Source organism: Eleutherodactylus coqui, chromosome 3, assembly GCF_035609145.1.
Source record: "Eleutherodactylus coqui strain aEleCoq1 chromosome 3, aEleCoq1.hap1, whole genome shotgun sequence".
NCBI lineage: Eukaryota > Metazoa > Chordata > Amphibia > Anura > Eleutherodactylidae > Eleutherodactylus > Eleutherodactylus coqui.
Window position 1 is genome coordinate 241,793,856 of NC_089839.1, and position 12,401 is coordinate 241,806,256.

The following is a 12,401-nucleotide window of genomic DNA, read 5'->3' on the forward strand; positions in this document are numbered from 1 at the left end:
AGGAATCTCTCACGGTGCAGGCATTTAACTTCCGATAGTCTACACAAAACCGAAGAGACCCATCTTTTTTTTTTACTAACACCACTGGAGCTGCCCAGGGACTTTGGCTTTCTCGGATGATCCCACCTTGCAGCATCTTAGTCAACAGTTCTTTCACTTCCTGATACAACCGTGGAGGAATTTGTGGGTAGCGCTCTCTAATTGGAGGAGTGTATCCTGTGGGAATCTCATGGCAGACCCCAGTTGTACATCCAAAATCATCAGCGTAACGCGTGAAAGTGGCTCTGTTTTCCCACAACAGCTCATCTATCTTCTGGACCTGTTTTGGAGAACACGAATAAGTCTCCATCTTCATCTGTTCTCGAATTGCACAGCCATTCCATTCAGAGGAGGGACCCCCATCTTCTCCCATAGACACGGTTATGGTCCACTCATCTCTTTCAGCCGGCTTCAGATGCATCGGCGTTACCCCCTTTACTTCTTCTGGAGTTACATAGATGTTAGCCAGCATCCTTCCTGGTGTCAGATCTACACTCTGGCCTGGGTGTTTACACATCGGAGTGGTACTCTCCCATTGCGAACTATTGCCAAGGAACGGGCTACCAGCGGATCAACACCTCCTTCGGCTGCCGGCAGTGGTTCTACCAAGACAGCTATGCCTTCTAATTTCCGACAGGTGCCTACAGGCATGGACACTATCATCTCCCGACGGGGTGGCAGTGTAACTTTTGTATGCATAGGGACAGAAATTCGTGCCAGAGGACGCTGTGCATCCAAGCTTTCCTGTAAGCCACATATCCAGATCAGCCGCTGGAACGCTGCTCGAGTAGGCCGATGGGTGGTAGTTTGTTTCCAATAACCATGACCTTTCTTTTCAAAGAGGATCTGAGCCAATTCTTTTAGCACATTCATCCCCAAAATGACAGGGGCCTTTACTTCATGTGGCTCCTGTACCACCACAATGCCTTTCTTACCTAGATCTTGACCACATAACCGGACATTCATCCAGGTCACTCCCACTACTGGGACTGGTAACTGGTTGCCTGCGACCACTCGTACGAATGTATGGGGATCATATTTCACATGTTGTCGGAAGTACCGTTCATAACAATCTCTACTCAGAGTCGTTACTTGAGAACCCGTGTCAATCATCCCGATAACCGGAATACCTTCTAATTCCATTTGGATGACAGGACTTGCAGCAATTAGGTCATCATCAGGGCATTTTTCCCACATAATCTCCTTCTCAGTCTCCCCTACTCTGTGCCCTACAGGAGCAGGGGACTTTAGTTTAACGGCAGTCTCTCATAAGCTTGTCGCTGGTCGGGACATCTGGCAGCAACGTGGCCCATCCGTCCACACTCCCAGCAGCGTATTTCCCGTCGTTTTGGACATTGATTTGGGCCCCTTCAGTAAGCCCCTTCGGTTTCTCCTGAGCGCTGTACTAAATTATTGGGACCCCTTCGGTAGGTCCTGTTCTCATCCCTCCAGCGGGGTTGTGGGTGGTTCTGACCTTCTTGGTGTGGACGGCCCACTCCATCTCTAGTTCTCTGGAATTCTGCAATTCTCATGGAGTTTTCATCACAACAGGTTTGCAAGCGTTCCATTTGCTCTTGCAATTTCTGCATTACTGTTAGAATTTCTTTAGCTGGCACTCTTTCTACTGTTTCTAGACTGGAGCTAGCCCCCTGCGACAAAGTGACTCCAACTGCGGTCTGGGGCTTTGGGACAATACTATTGGCACGTGAGATGGCCTCTACCTGCACGTCATGAAATTTAGCATTAGTCTCTCGTCGTATAAAGTCCTGCATAGCAACAGTCAAACTGCCGTCGCAGATCCCCAGAACAAACTGGTCACGGAGAGTCCGATCAGGGTTACAGAAGGCCGGTGAGCCTCTTTCCTTCCCTTGAATATCTCGGATCAGTTCTTGTAAGGCATTTGCATATTGGGGGAGACTTTCATTCTCCTGTTGCACTCTCTGGAAGAATCGAGCCTGCAGCGATCCCAGCAATGCTGTTTCTCCATAGATGGTTTCTAGAATCTGTACCACTTGCTCAAATGTCTGCCTTTGATCGAATGGCCTTAATATCACTGTGGTCTTAGCATCACCTTGTAACGTCAATATTGCTAGCTCTACTAGTACTTCTGGTGCGGTCTGGTACATTCGCTGGACCATTCTTATCTGCTCCACCCACATACTCACAGACATATTATTGCCATCAAATTTAACTAACTGACTCACTATAGCTCCTGCTGGCATTCCTCCTCTGGCACCATCCCCTCTAACTGGTGCATTGCCGTCCATTCTGGAAAGCGGATCCTGCCGACTAACGCCAATTTGTGAACCGAGAGCAAGGCAGGTGGTTTGGTCTCCGCAACCAGAAAGGACGCACACAGGGTGGTCAAGTTAAGAAAAATGTATTTACTACAGGTTAATAAAGGCAAGTTAATGGTAAAAGAACAGGAATAAGGACAAACACAATACAGTATAGTTGGAACAATTCAAGTTAGATTCCACAATATATTCCACGTTTACTATGTCCACCTCCACAGCACGGACACTGAAAGAACAATAGTCCCACAACTATCCCTAACTGACCCTAACTTCACATTTGGGTGCGCACCCCTCTTACCAGTGGTCCGGGTGGACTGCTTACAGTTTGTAGAAGCACGCGTTGGGGCCCAATGTCGTTCTTTCCTTGTATAGCGAAGCGTCCTCTCCTCACGGTTATCACAACATCCGAGGCAATAAGATTCTTCTCAGCAGGCAGGAAAACAAAATGGAGGCAATGAAATCCAACAGCAAGTAGCTCAGCACACTGACAGTCCTGCAGAATCCATACACCGCGGTGTAATATAAGCCAGGGGTTGTGCAGTTACCGTCCGGTACTCAACAGCACTGCCAGTCTTTAGCTTTGGCGGCAATGTCCATAGCCACAATATCAGTATTACTGGTTAGCCACTGGGCACAGTCCTTTCAGCATGGCTCCACTGAACATTCTGTCTCTTTACACTCTGTCTGCCTCTGGACTGAATTACACACAGGTTAGCTGCACAGGAAAGTCCTCTAAGATCTCCACACACTCTCCATGCAGCACAGACACTTGGTTCTCTCTCTGCAAAGATGGCTGCTGCTCTCTGTGTGTCGTCACATCCTGCTTCCTTCTCATACTGGCAGGCTGACCTCATACGGGTGTGTCCCTCCAGCATCACATTCCCATTGCAGGGGCTGCTGACCAGAATCACAGAAACACATATACACTCAACTTTAACACAGTTTAAACAAATGAAACTTGGCACATCATTGGGCTGTATATTAGGACAAGTATATGCACAGAAGCAGCACTCCTATTGCCATAAGGCTGGGACACAGTCTGTATATTACACATATACACCGATACTACCATGCCATCGCTCCTTTCCAGAGGCTCACCTCTGCTCTCTTCCCTGCTCGTTCTTTGCAATGGGAGGGGGGCAGGTCATGGGCAGAGCTAAGCCTTGGCCCGTCCTGCCTCTTCCCATTGATGGCTATGGACAATGGGCGGGAGCTTAGCTCCGCCCCGCCCTTGTCCGTAGCCAGCAATGGTAAGAGGTGGGACGGGTTGTCAGTTAGCTCCGCCCCCTCCCATTGCAAAGAACAAGCAGAGAGGAGAGCAGAGGTGAGCCTACACGGGGGGAGGAGAGCAGCTGCTAAACTCCCTTCCACCTCCGTCCGCTGTCATGGGCCCCCATAGGAGCCCATGCAGCGGACGACGTATTCCAGGACTATCTTTTGGGCCCGATGTAAAAACAGCCAGCACTATATTAGCCGTCCAGGTGCTTTTACGTTTCAGGAATACGGCCATGTCATCTGATGCATTGGAATCTAATGCGAAAACAGCTGGCTGATATACGCTAATGGGAAAGAGGCCTTCACTTTATTTCATATTTTACTGCAAAAATCAATGTTGATTAAGGCTATAGCTACATGGCAACTTTGACCGAAGATCACAGTGCAGCCCACAATCACCTAATCTAATAGAACTCAATGAGGGTGATGATGCAACCGGCAGATCACAAGAAATATAACTTTGCTGAACTTCTTGCAATCGGCTTTGACTTCTATTAGATTAGGAGATTGCAGGGCCATGTAAGCCTAGGCTACGGTTAACTTCACACAGGCGAGTGTGATATCAGGGTGTCAATCATGGCTCTATATCATGCTCGCCAGCATGCAACTTTCCCACGGATACGAGGTGTTTTTATATCAAAACTGCCAAGCATCACTTCAGGGGAAGTAGCGATCAGCTGCGACCGAGGATCGCGGAGTGTCTCCCATTGTTTTCAATGGGGAGGCCTTGAATCACACTCGGTGCCATTGAAAACAATGGGTGGTGTGATGCAAGGGCACGACCAAAGATAGGGCATGCCGTGTTTTTTTTACCATATCGTGGGGTGAGTGGGGGGGGGGGGGAAATCGCTCATGTGTATGACCCCATTCAACAGGGGTTCATATTCGTGCGAGATCTGTAGGTCTTGGAATGCACAAATCTCGGCCGTGTGAGGCTGGCCCAAGGGTGGGCCACAATACGGATATATAGTAAGATTCTCATTATACACACATGGAAAAATATTCATATTGTGCATTTGCAGGTGTCCCAGGTGTATTTTTCTCAGATGACAGCAAACTAAATCTTCTGACATGTCTACCACTACTTATCAAGAAAAATCGTGAGCTATGAATGTTAAGTATTTTGGCTGATGGGCCAGATTTTCATTGGTTGTAACAGATTTTAAAGTGCCATGGATATAACGGAGAACGAAAACTAAAAATTGCATTAAAATACATTGTAATGTAAAGCGAATGTTATGGACTAGGGATGTTTATTATGGCGAAGATCGTTTTCCCCTTTTTTGCAATGTAAAAATTCAGCATTCCCACTTATTTATATATATCTGGTGTAAAATACTAAAATGCTGATATGCGAAAAACAGCATATAGGATTTATTGATAGAGAAAATTGGTCTTCGCACATACATATCCCGCAGAACAGCTCATACATTACTCATATATTAGCGCTCCAGAGGGCACTTTAATGGATTGTAGATCAGCGATGAAAAATTGCAGTTCTTTGATAACAGAAAATCTGTGCTTCGGATGGCACAGTAAAATTGGAGCATTCACCATTTACATCCTGGGTATTTTATTTTCCGCTTATGCTTTACCCTAAACTAGCACAATATTTTATGTTGAGAATGCAGCAGACACGCAGGCAGGCAACGAGCAATGTACTACACATTGGATTGCTACCAATATAACTAGGGTAATATTGCCATTCGATCAGTTCCAAAAATTAGGGAAAGGTTCTAATTAGAGATGAGCGAGCATGCTCGGTAAGAGAACTTACGTGAGAAAGCAATGCTATTTTCGAGTAACTGCATGCTCGGAGAAAATTCAGGGGGACCGCGGGGGAGAGATCTCTCACTCCCCCCCTCCCCCAAATTTTCTCCAACGAGCATACAGTTACTCGAAAATAGCGTTGCTCTCTCGAGTAAATGCCCTTACCGAGCATCTCTAGTTCTAATCACATATTACATAGTAGCATAGCATGTAAGGCCAAAAAAGACACATGTTCATCCAGTTACCCCTAATGTTGATCCAGACAAAGGAAAATAAAAACAATGAGGTAGAAGCCAATTTTCTCCATTTAAGGCAAAAAATTCCTCCCCGGCTCCAATCTGGTAATCGGAATAATCCTCGGTTCATGTTATAATTATAAATATTGCTCAAGAAAAGTGTCCAGGTCCCTCTTGTATTCTTTTAGCGAGTTCTCAGTCACCACGTCCTCCGGCAGGGAGTTCTATAGTCTCACTGCTCTTACAGTAAAGAACCCCCTTTTATGTTGGTGACGAAACCCTCACCATCTTAAAAGGGTTTTCTCTTTTTGCAGACATAGAGCTCACATCCTTCTAAAGTGAAAAGTTATGCAATATATGCTTTGCCTTGCAGCTCACCATCTTAAGAGCTCTACTTGCTGTAAGCGAATGGAAATATTCTTTATGGTCACCAGCTGAAACAAGTGCACAGGTCATTACAGGCAAACGATGGGACACACTTGGACCTCATGCATATGGAAGGCACTCAGGGTGCCTTTTTAAGGTATCATATTATGGATCTATTCTCCCTTAGGCAAGCAATTGAAAATAGCAATATTGTTTTTTTCATAAACTCTGTATTACTTCATATGAAAAAGGAGGCAAATGGAGGTACAGTATGGACCCACAGACCTCTCAGTGCTCGGAGGTTGTAGCATGCAGTCAGAAGATAATCTTCTCATTGTATTCACCTTACAGATTCTTGCTCGATTTGTGCTGCCGATCCCACGTGGTCATCAATCCAGGAAGACTGATTCTACCCAGTCCATACAGCTCACATAAAATATTTTGGTATCTGGAAACAGAACCGACAACCGCAGCAAGGTACAGTCATCACCATGGCTCGGAGACTAGGGAGCTTGTGCCTAGTGACAAGTTGGATTATCTTGTTCAAGGATACCAATGGTGTCTCTGGCTTTTATGGGTGCGCATATTTTGTAATGATCTTTAAATATGTAGACACACTGCATGCTTTACAATCGAGACGAAGTAATGAAACACGACATATTTGCCATTTGCCAAAAGAGGTATCTACTGTTCCAGGACATCATTCATCACTTAAATGGACACTAACCTTTCACATAAACTTATGCTCATCTAGCAGTCTATGTGTAAGTTAGCAATCTTGTCATATATTTGCATTAATTTAATCTTTTTGTTTTACCATTTAAAATACAATTTGAAGTATCTGCCACTAGGGGTCCCCCTTCCTGCACTTTTGCAATCCACCACCTGTCGTTAGGCATTTGGCTTCTCTAGTAACAGGGTCATGGGACTCGGCGAGGTACTGCATCCAAAAGAGAGGCAGGCATTCAGATGCTGCCTTGCAGCTAATTGGAGCAGGGATATGAAAGGCACATGGGAAGTGTAAGAGAAGACGTCCTAGATAGTAAAGTACTAGTAGAATGGCTTAGGACATGCCTCTCATCTGTATATGGATTGCAAAAAGCAGGGCAACAGGAAAACTAGGAAACGCTACATAGAAAGCCAAATTGCTAGAACTCAAACGGAGTTCATACTGCAGAAAAGCAGTGACCAATGAGGACCTGGGCTGTTTTTGAAAATTTTTGAAAATTCAGATATACTTCAAATAGGTCCTATCGTAAATGGCAAGATGATCCAGAGTACTGGCCAGTAAAGGAATTGCCTGATACCAACTGCTCATATATCTTTAGTTTGAAAAAAAAAATCATATTTGTAACAGTATCCCATCTGATTAGTAAGCAGGGTGATAAACTTCTTGCATCCTTGAAACCAATGAACCTCGAGGCAATTTTTCCATAGGAATCAATGTAAATCCAATTAATTTGTTCTGGACATTCCAAAAAACACACCAAACCACATTTTTGTATAGCATTTAGCGCTGCTTTTTCAGCGCAGTGCTAAACACTGTACAACGCTCCCATTCATTTCAATGGGGCTGCTCACACAAGCGTTTTAGGCCCTGCGTCGCCCATTGAAATGAATGTACAACTTGGTACCATGTTTTTTGCAGCGCTACACTAACGGGTGCTGTCAGTGTCCCGGGGGCTGCTCTCCGGACCTCCAAGTCGGCTGCTGGGCACTTGTCAAGCCGGCAGAGCATCTTGCTAGTGACAGGGATTGAAATTCCCCACCTCCAGCAAGAGACTGCTCTGATTGGCTGAGTGACAGCCCGCTATGGATGCTTCAATTGCAGCCATTCATTCATGAATGGCTGGGATTTGAGCAATCCATGAATGGCTGTGATTGCACAGCGAGGTCACATGGGCTGGTGACAAAACTAGAAGCAGCCAGCGAGATTCTGTCTGGAAAAATCGGCGAAACTGGAAAATCGTCGAAAGAAGAAGTCAATGAAAGTAGAGGTATGACTGTATATATTTAGGTTCATAATAAGGAAAAAAGGTTAAAAATAAAGAGCCATCCTTGAACATCATAGTGTTTACATTTTTTTTTAATAAACAGAAAAACAAAAAAACGTGCTGTCTGTAGCAGCCACTAGAGGGAGCATAGATGCTAACCGCATACACTTATGACCAAGGCTTGTTAAAAGGTCTGACATTGACTTGCAGGAATGCTGCCTTCCAAGAAGTGGTGCCGTAGAGGCATTTTTCCATTTGTATATTTCCCAGAGGAGCATGAATAGCCTTATAAGTCTCTTCATACCTTCTAATTGCTCTCCCTAAAGAGAACGAATACCCTTCCCGACCCACATCTATAGGACTCTCACCTAGTCAAACTAGAAATCTGCTGCACACCGATTGGGTGCAAAAAAAATCCAAATCAGCGGTCTGTGCCTGGTTATCTTTCCCTTCTGGAGAAGATTCTGCTTTTAGCTCATAATTCCCAGTCATTGTTACAAGGCTTTTTAAAGTCTAGCATTGCCTTACAGGAATGCTGCCTTCCAATAGCTGGCACATTAGAGGCATTGTTTCATCTTCCCAGTTTCTTAGGATCAGAGGCATGGCACAGATTTAATATTGCAAATGTGCCAGTTTTCTGGCACGAATTGTTAATAAAAAGTTTTACATGCTTTACATGACATGTATGTGTTTTAAGACCCTTTCAGAAACTTTGACCATATTATGAAAGGAGGGACATGGAACGGGGGCATAGACTAAATGTAAATAAGGGAGATAGAACAATACCCACACAGTGCCACCTATTGGAAGGCAGCTTACCTTAGGTGGCACTGTGGAGGTATTGCACCATCTCCCTTATTTGCTTATTACCCGGAGGGGCATGAATGGCCTTACAAGTCTACTCACTCACTGTCTAGGTGCTCTCCCTAAGGAGAAAAGAGGGTTTCTAGGCTAAATGTGACATGGTGCGCCACAAATTTGGCAAAATTTCGCATAAGCTAAGGCAACCAACAGGTGGTATAAAGCTAGACTAGTTTTCAAATGCACTTGAATAATGCTAGTAACTGCCGGATGATAAATCTGGCACATCTTTGATCAAGGGCCTTTTCACACAGGACAACCTGTCGGGCACAGATGCCCAACCAATCGTCCCAGCGATGATGGTTTCTGTGCTTTTACATAGGAACGATTGTCGCTGCGTGGACACGAGACAGCCTGTGCATGCACTAAAACTGCACGATAATCATTCAGATTCTCGGCCCGTGTAAAAGGTCTCCAAGTCTGCACCGTCTACTTAGACAGTGTTTGTATGTCTGCTTTATTAACCGTATTGTATAATAGCACGGTACGGGGTTAGCGCCCACTTAACATGCTGGCTGGCTGAAGCTACTTCTATCACAGGTTTATCTTTTTAAAGCCATCTCAGCAGGAGGTTTGTTTCAGGAAAAATAGACCTCTGACAGCTATGAAGAATTTAATCAGCATTAGGAGTCCGGCTTTCAAAAACACCTCCCATGTTCCTATAATTACAAAAGTGCTCAAACTGGTTAAATGGGTTGTGCAAGATTACCCCACCCCAAGAACCACCACCACACTTGGGCAAGTATGACATTGTTTCTGTGACAGTACACCATTATTATACAGGTGGAATCCTAAAACCTCATTGTGGACATACGATAGTAGCTAGAAGGAGAAGATTGAGCTTAGAAATCATGGCAACAAGTCACACGATTAAGATCATCAACATATGTACAATTACAAGGCCAATGTCTGGAGTTAGGCAAAATGTATTTGCACTGTTCTCTAGTCTGGTATGGATCACTGGAAGATTGTAAATTGATGAGCGCAAAAAAAACAGTAGGACAGAAAAAAAAATATATAGTGGATCCAAAAAGTCTACAAATCACTATTAAAATAGCAAGTTTTTATCAAAATATCCAACAAAGACCAATCATTTCAGATTTATTTCCGTCAGTGTGACCCGTTATCGGCATAATTCCATCGAAAAACTGAAATTTACAGAGGAAAAGTTAAAAAAAAACCAAAAAACTAAAATAATGTGGTTGCATAAGTGTGAACACCCTCTTATATTTGGGGATGTGGTTGTGTTCAGAATTAGCCAATCACATTTAGGCTCATGTTACATAGTAGTCAGCACTCGGCTGCCATTATTACAGCGAGTCTGGGTTATCCCATATAAGGTTCAACTCTTCTAGGAGGATTTTGTAATTTTCTTAGGTGGTCTGTGAAGAGCTTCCAGCACATCAAAGTGATCTGATTGCTGGAAGATATCAGTCAGGAGAAGGGGAACCAAAACATTTCCAAGGTATTATATATGCCATGGAACACGGTGAAGAGGTCATCAAGAAGAGGGTTAAATTTGGCACGACAGTGACATTACAGAGAACTGGATGTCCCTCAAAAATTGTTGAAAAGACCAAAAGAAAATTGGTGTGGGAGATGGCCAAGAGGCTGACAGCAACATTAACACCTTAATAACTCAAGACGTGAGTTTCCGTCATGCGCGCATGGCACTTAGCGCAACAGGACGTAAACTTACATCCTGTGTTTAAAGGGTCACCACAGAAGCAATTGTAGCAACACTGTAATGAATGCCGCTGGGGGACCAATCATAGCGGTCGTGCCCCAGCACTGACTAACCAAGCAGAGCGCTGCAGCCTGAGTTCACATAATTTACAATGCAAGCTCCCTCTCCAATCACTGCAGCATATTCCGGGGGTTTGGTGGGAGAGAGGGGGCTGGGGAGAGCCACCTTTTCTGGCATTATCATCTTCATCATCAAGTGAGTCTGAAGCGCGGTTTGATGTGATCATAAAATTCCTGCATTGTAATGAGAATAGGCAGTGTGCCCACCCAGTGAGGACCCCAATTATAACTGTTGTCCCCTGACAAAAACATTTCTGTAGACCAGTCCCTGGTACATTTTCAAAAGGAGGCTACGATTCTGCCATTACCTGCCCAGTAAAAGGGGACGGTATAGTGTGATAATGTACAAGTTGTGCAAGACTACATCAGGGTACACCCATAGGCTCAGGATTTGTGAGGAGGACACCAAAAGTGAACCCCCAGAATAATGTTCTTAAGAGGTTAAAAGGAGCTGCAGGAACTCCTTGCAAGTTCTGGTTGCGTAGTGCATGTGACAACCATCTGCCGTATTCTTCACATGTCTGGGATGTGCGGTAGGGGGGCAAGATGGAAGCCTTGTCTAACAAGGAAAAAGATATAAGCCTGGACATGTTTTTCCAAAACCTACATTTTAAGTCTGCCAAAAAATGTGAGAGAGCGTGTTATGGTCTGATGAGACTGAGGTTGAACTTTTTTTCCATAAGTTTCAAAAAGGTATGTTTAGCACTTCTTATCACAAAAAGATATGGTGGAGGCAGCATTATACCTTGGGGGTGTTTTTCTACTGCTGGAACTGGGGCTTTAATAATGGTGGAAGGAATTATGAACCATTCCAATTATCAGTCTAGAATCATAGACTGGTAGAGTTGGAAGGGACCTCCAGGGTCATCTGGTCCAACCCCCTGATCAGTGCAAGATTCACTAAATCATCCCAGAGAGATATTTGTCCAGCCTTTGTTTGAACATTTCCATTGAGGGAGAACTCACCACCTCCCGTGGTAACCTGTTCCACTCATTGATCACCCGGAGGCCTCTTTCTACGAGCAAATATCGTCCATTGCTTCTGGTCTTTCCTTGTGCAAACGAAAATACGGCTGATTCGTCTGCACTGTGACAGCCCTTCAGATATTTGTAGACAGCTATTAGGTCTCCTCTCAGCCTTCTGTTTGCCACAAAACCCTCACACCCCTGCTAAAACACTAAAGATGAAGAGGAATGTCCCTTTCAGCAGGACAACAACCCAAATTATACCTCTATCAAGAAAAGAATGATCATCTGGCAAAACCAAAGTTCTGGAATGGCCCAGCCAGAGCACAGACCTGAATCCTATTGCTAATCTATGGTTTGATCTTAAGAGGGCGCTACACTGGAGATGCCCTCGCAATCTAACAGACTTGGAGCGCTTTTACAAGGAAGAGTGGGCAAAGATTGCCAAGTCAAGATGTCCCATGGCTGATAGACACCGACCCAAAAAGAGTGAATGCTGACAAAGTCAAAGGGTGCATCCACAAAGCATTAGTTTTAGGGGGTGCATATTTATGCAACCACATTATTTTATAGTTTTTTTTTTATTTTTACACCCTAAAAGATTTCAGTTTTTTATCAATGGAACTGTACAGATAACGGGTCACATTAAAGGTGGAAATAAATCGGAAATGATTCATCTTCGTCATATTATTTTATTTTTTTTTTTTAAACATGACCAAAACATGACATTTTTAACGTGTATGTAGACTTTTTATATCCACTGTATATGTGTGTGTGTGTGTGTGTATATA